The following is a 6,000-nucleotide window of genomic DNA, read 5'->3' on the forward strand; positions in this document are numbered from 1 at the left end:
TCAGAGGGCAGACACATTGAAACCATAATCACAGAAAACTAGTCAATCTGATCACATGACCACAGCCTTGTCTAACTCAATTAAACTAAGCCATGCCGTGTGGGGCAACTCAAGACAGGCGGGTAATGGTGGAGAGGTCTGAAAGAATGTGGTCCACTGGAGAAGGGAATGGCAAACACTTCAGTATTCTTGCCTTGAGAACCCCATGAACATTAGGAAGAGGCAAAATGATAGGATACTGAAAGAGGAGCTCCCCAGGTCGGTAGGTGCCCCATATGCTTCTGGAGATCAGTGGAGAAATAACTCCAGAAAGAATGAAGGGATGGAGCCAAAGCAAAAACAATAGCCAGTTGTGGGTGTGACTGGTGATAGAAACAAGGTCTGATGCTGTAAAGAGCAATATTGCATAGGAACCTGAAATGTTAGGTCCATGAATCAAGGCAGATTGGAAGTGGTCAAACAGGAGATGGCAAGAGTGAACGTCGACATTCTAGGAATCAGAGAACTAAAATGGACTGGAATGGGTGAACTGAACTCAGATGACCATTATATCTACTACTGTGGGCAGGAATCCCTGAGAAGAAATGGAGTAGCCATCATGGTCAACAAAAGAGTCCGAAATGCAGTACTTGGATACAATCTCAAAAATGACAGAATGATCTCTGTCCGTTTCCAAGGCAAACCATTCAATATCAGAGTAATCCAATCCTATGCCCCAACCAGTAATGCTGAAGAAGCTGAAGTTGAATGGTTATATGAAGAACTACAAGACCTTTTAGAACTAACACCCAAAATGCAGTACTTGGATGCAATCTCAAAAATGACAGAATGATCTCTGTTCGTTTCCAAGGCAAACCATTCAATATCATGGTAATCAAGCCTATACCCCAACCAGTAACGCTGAAGAAGCTGAAGTTGAACAGTTCTATGAAGACCTACAAGACCTTCTAGAACTAACATTCAAAAAAGATGTCCTTTTCATTATAGGGGACTGGAATGCAAAAGTAGGAAGTCAAGAAATACCTGGAGTAACAGGCAATTTTGGGCTTGGAGTACAGAATGAAGCAGGGCAAAGGCTAACAGAGTTCTGCCAAGAAAACGCACTGATCATAGCAAATACCCTCTTCCAACAACACAACAGAAGATTCTACACATGGACATCAGCAGATGGTCAACACCGATATCAGATTGATTATATTCTTTGCAGCCAAAGATGGAGAAGCACTATACAGTCAGCAAAAACAAGATCAGGAGCTGACTGGCTCAGATCATGAACTCCTTATTGCCAAATTCAGACTTATATTGAAGAAAGTAGGGAAAACCACTAGACCATTCAGGTATGACCTACATCAAATCCCTTATGATTATACAGTGAAAGTGAGAAATAGTTAAGGGACTAGATCTGATAGAGTGCCTGATGAACTATGGACAGAGGTTCATGACATTGTACAGGAGACAGGAATCAAGACCATCCCCAAGAGAAAGAAATGCAAAAAAGCAAAATGGCTGTCTGAGGAGGCCTTACAAATAGCTGTGAAAAAAGGGAAGTGAAAAGCAAAGGAGAAAAGGAAAGATATACCCATTTGAATGCAGAGTTCCAAAGAATACCAAGGAGAGATAAGAAAGCCTTCCTCAGGGAGCAATGCAAAGAAAAATGGAAAACAATAGAATGGGAAAATGTTACTTCAGATGTAATAATATCTGTAGGTAAACAGACCTCTACCTACATTTGTAGCAGTTTTAGGGATTTGTTAGCTATTGAACTAAGATAAAGCGTCATTAAAGAAAATTTTTTAAAGCTCGATCATGCTTTAAAAGTAAAATCAATAGTTTCTAGACAGATAAGGAACCAAGGCACTCAAGACACAGATTCCGGTACTGTTAGCATAAGTCTGGGGAATTAACAGTTTGTTCATTACTACTAGAAAATAAATTATAATGTAGAAAAAAATGATGAAAGATGATGCTGCATGAGTTAACCAAGATTGGATCATGAAGGATCGGTTTGGCATGCTGAGGATCTTAAACTTTATCTAAAAATGAAGGCACTGACAAATGTTAGTCCCTGGTAGGCACTCTGAAGTATTCAGGAAAAGTACTCATTTAATTAGAGGGAGGAAGTAGTCAGAGATAAGTCTCATGCTACCTGCTAATAGCACTGGGTGAACTGAAGTGTCATCTGAAGACAAATGAAATACAGCACTAGAAAATGATGATTTCTTTGGTATGTTTGCAGGTTTATTTATCCCTTTACTTTTTTTGTGGAGATTGGTACTCAGGGGTGTTAAGACAATGAAAAAGCATTCAAGTTCAGACATATGGATACTTAGTAGTTGAATGGTAGTTTTTCTGGTATATGGACATTTCAGCTTTGAAACCAACAGGACTAAGTCATAGACTCAGATACTGAAAACTGTAGGAATAGAGATCCAGACATAGGAAACAGACATGTGGACAATAATTGGGGGCAGGGGGCATTATGCTAAGTGAAGTTAGTCTGACAGAGAAAGACAAATAACCATATGCGCTCCTGTACATGGAATCTTTTTTACAAAGGAAATTAAAAGAAAGAAGGGAAAATAAAAAATAACCTAATATACAGAAATAAAGATGGTTGCCTCAGGGAAAAGGTGGGGGGATGCTGAAATGGCTGAAGTGGGTCAAAAGATAAAAGGGAAAAAAAATGCAGTTGATGTGAAATACACATAAAATTTTGGAATCATATTCCAAATATTGAGTTCACATATATACCTTTGTTAAAAAAGAAAAAAAAATAGCTAACAAAAATGGTACATTTAGATTTATGAGATATGGAAATAAAGTCAGAGCCCAAGAGCTGTTATTATTTGAAAAATCCCTATAATCTTCCAAGCCTCATTCTTACAGAAGAAATAATGATATTCTTCAGTAATTATTTTTCATTTAAAAGCGAAAGAATGAAAATTGGCAGCATGTTTGAAGATAGAGGAGATGATGTGGTCAAATTTTAGTAACTGGATCCCATCATGAATCTATCACTTCTCAAAATCTGCATTAAATTCTCTGCTAACATGTAATGTGTTAATAGAATTACGTTGAAAGTAAACATCTCCATGGAGACAAAGGGGGAAGAAGCGTAAGACATGCCTTTGGAGCTACAAAGATATAGACATAAAACATGCTGCTACTCCTCAAGAAGAAACAAAAGAAATACAAGAAAAAGCTTGTGTTATTTTGCTCTTCTAACAACTACCTACCTAACAAGCTAACTAAATCACTATTAATGCCCCTTTATATACTTTCTTTCTACCTTTTCTGGGGTCACTTTATTGTTTCCTAATTGTTTTCATACTCTTTAGTCTCTCCTCAACATTTATCTGATTTTTAGTCTTCCTTAGAATAAACCTTCTATTTGTCCTGAATCATATATGGCCTCTAGGAGAGAGAGGTCTTTCCACATATACTCTCATATCCAGTGGTTTCTGTAGAAAGAGTTGTTTCAAGGGCAGAGAATTGGAGAGAGAAGGAAGGAGATTCACCTATCAAGCTTTCCAACTTCAATGAATACAATTCTTCTTTCCTTTTTTGAACAAAAGTCAGATTTTATTTGATGAAATAGTTTCACTGTTTAGAAACATAGCCAAATATTTCATTCTCTCTTCCAAATACTTACCAACTTAATTATCTTCCTCTCACCTCTCTTGCAACCTACTCCAGTATTCTGGCTTGGAGAATCCTGTGGGCAGAAAAGCCTAGCCGGCTACAGTCCACAGAGTCACAAAAAATCAGGCATGACTGAAGGGACTTGGCATGCATGCACATCTCTTTCAATGAAGTTGTAACATAAGAAAATGGGAGATGTTGTAGAGAAAACAAAAAAATGTAGATGATTTGAAATGCACAATTTACTATAGGGACAAATGATGAGTTTTGCAGCTGTGGGACCGTGGGTCATATCAGGGAAATAAGGAAGGATTGTAGTTGAAAGAGGGCTTCCCTGGTGGCACCAGTGCTTAAGAACCCACCTGTCAATGCAGGAGACATAAGAGACAAGGATTCGATCCCTGGGTTGGAAAGATCCTCTGGAGAAGGAAATGGCAACTCCCTCCAGTATTCTCGCCTGAGAAATCTCATGGGCAGAGGAGCCTGGCAGGCTACAGTCATGGGGGTGCAAAGAGTCAGACATGACTTAGTGACTAAACCACCACATCACAGTAGTTGAGAGAGAATTGTAAAGTCACATCTTTGGAGAGAAACTGACAAATGAAGCCATCACCTTCTCCAAAGTAGAGAGGGCTGAAGGCTCCACATCCTTTACCTTAAGTTTTGCGAAAGGGCATTCACAGGCCCCTGGAAAGAATCTGCTCTGGGCCCACTAAACCTAAGTGGGGCCAGGGAGAATGGATGGTGCCTGACTCACCCTTGGGAAAGCAGTAGGCCAGAAATGGTAGCATTAATAGATCTGCACACCATCATTGTGTCCCACCTAAGAAGAGAGCCTGGGCCACACAGGGACTGCAAAGTCATTTAGGAATGACGCTGGATTAGAGTCAAGAGGGTTTCAAATGTATCCTCTGGTGATGGACTCTGAATTTTCCACAAATGCCCTCAAAAAGGACAAAGGTCACCTTAATCAACTTCAAGGTCTGGAAGTGTGAAGTCATCTAGAAAATAAAAACTTCAGTTCTATCCCCGACCTCTCCAGCCTTCTCCTACCTCATTGCTGCCATGGGAAAGGGAGGAAATGAATGGGGAGAGTTGACATCATTAAACACGCTCCTTCTACAAAGACACCCCCAGTTACAACATTATCATGGTTTAAAGAAGTAATAAACTTTTAACTTGACTAAAAATAAAATGTTGATGAATATATTGGACTGGATATATTCGAATTGCTAAGTAGAGACTCTAATTTGACACTTAAAAACACTTTAGGATTTTTATCGTTGAGGTAGCAGCAATTTCAGAGAAACTTTTTATTTTAATCATAGCCCACAAGCAATGTATTTAATATACCATTTATTCAGTGGTTGCTTCAATCACACACACACACACACACACACAGGCATTCATTCATACATCATTCACCTTTTGAAGAAAACATGTATTTCTATTCTTTCCACAGTTGCACTTTTTACATCTGTTTATTTTCTTCAGAGAAGACATCAAAGTTTTGCAAAGACCGGCTGTATCCTCATTTCTTATATGAAGGAAACTTAGTTCCCAGACTTAATGTCTGTGTCAATGGCATTCACCTAGAACTTGGGATGGGGCTGTATCAACACCAAGGTTACATTTAGAATTCTTAAAGGAACAGAACATGACCCTCATCCTCCAGAAGCTCACAAGCAAATGAGAGACGTTTGTGAAATACAAAGAAGAGGCCCAGGAAAGGACTGGATCCATCATTTATTTATTTATTTATTTTCATTTTCTTATTTCCCAAAAGGAAGTAGCAAAAGCTGCTTACCAAAATAAAATATACTGTATTTAACTTCAGTTCACTGTGCTCATTCTGACTGGAGTGATGTTTTTCCTTCTCTCTTTCCTGGATGGATCAAAAAGAAAAAAATTTGAGCTTAATTTCTGACAAAAGATGAGGAAGGAAATAATAAATTAGGGCATTTCAAATATATCTTATAGGTCCCTATTAATATTCCAACATGAAAAATTAGATATTCCTTTGCCCCAAACAATATAGAGTTTAACTACAATAGCAATCAAAAGAAGAATAATTGAAACTTTTATGGAAAATTTTCTTCAAAGGCTTGAACAATTTTAGTACCCGTGATAAGTAAAATTTAAATCTAAAAGCATTGTTACATGCTCCTTAATTTTGATTGCCTATACTTTGCAAATCTTGGTTTCCTTTTCTAATTTTGTATATATGCAAGCTATTTCCTTGTATTTTCATGTACACATCTCATTTGAATGCAGATTATTTTAGAACTCATGAGAGTGTGCTTTCCAGATTGAGAATAATAGCTCTCTGTCCAATATGATTACACATATTTATTATGA

The sequence above is a fragment of the Bubalus bubalis genome, chromosome 15 (assembly GCF_019923935.1).
Source record: "Bubalus bubalis isolate 160015118507 breed Murrah chromosome 15, NDDB_SH_1, whole genome shotgun sequence".
NCBI classification, from domain to species: domain Eukaryota; kingdom Metazoa; phylum Chordata; class Mammalia; order Artiodactyla; family Bovidae; genus Bubalus; species Bubalus bubalis.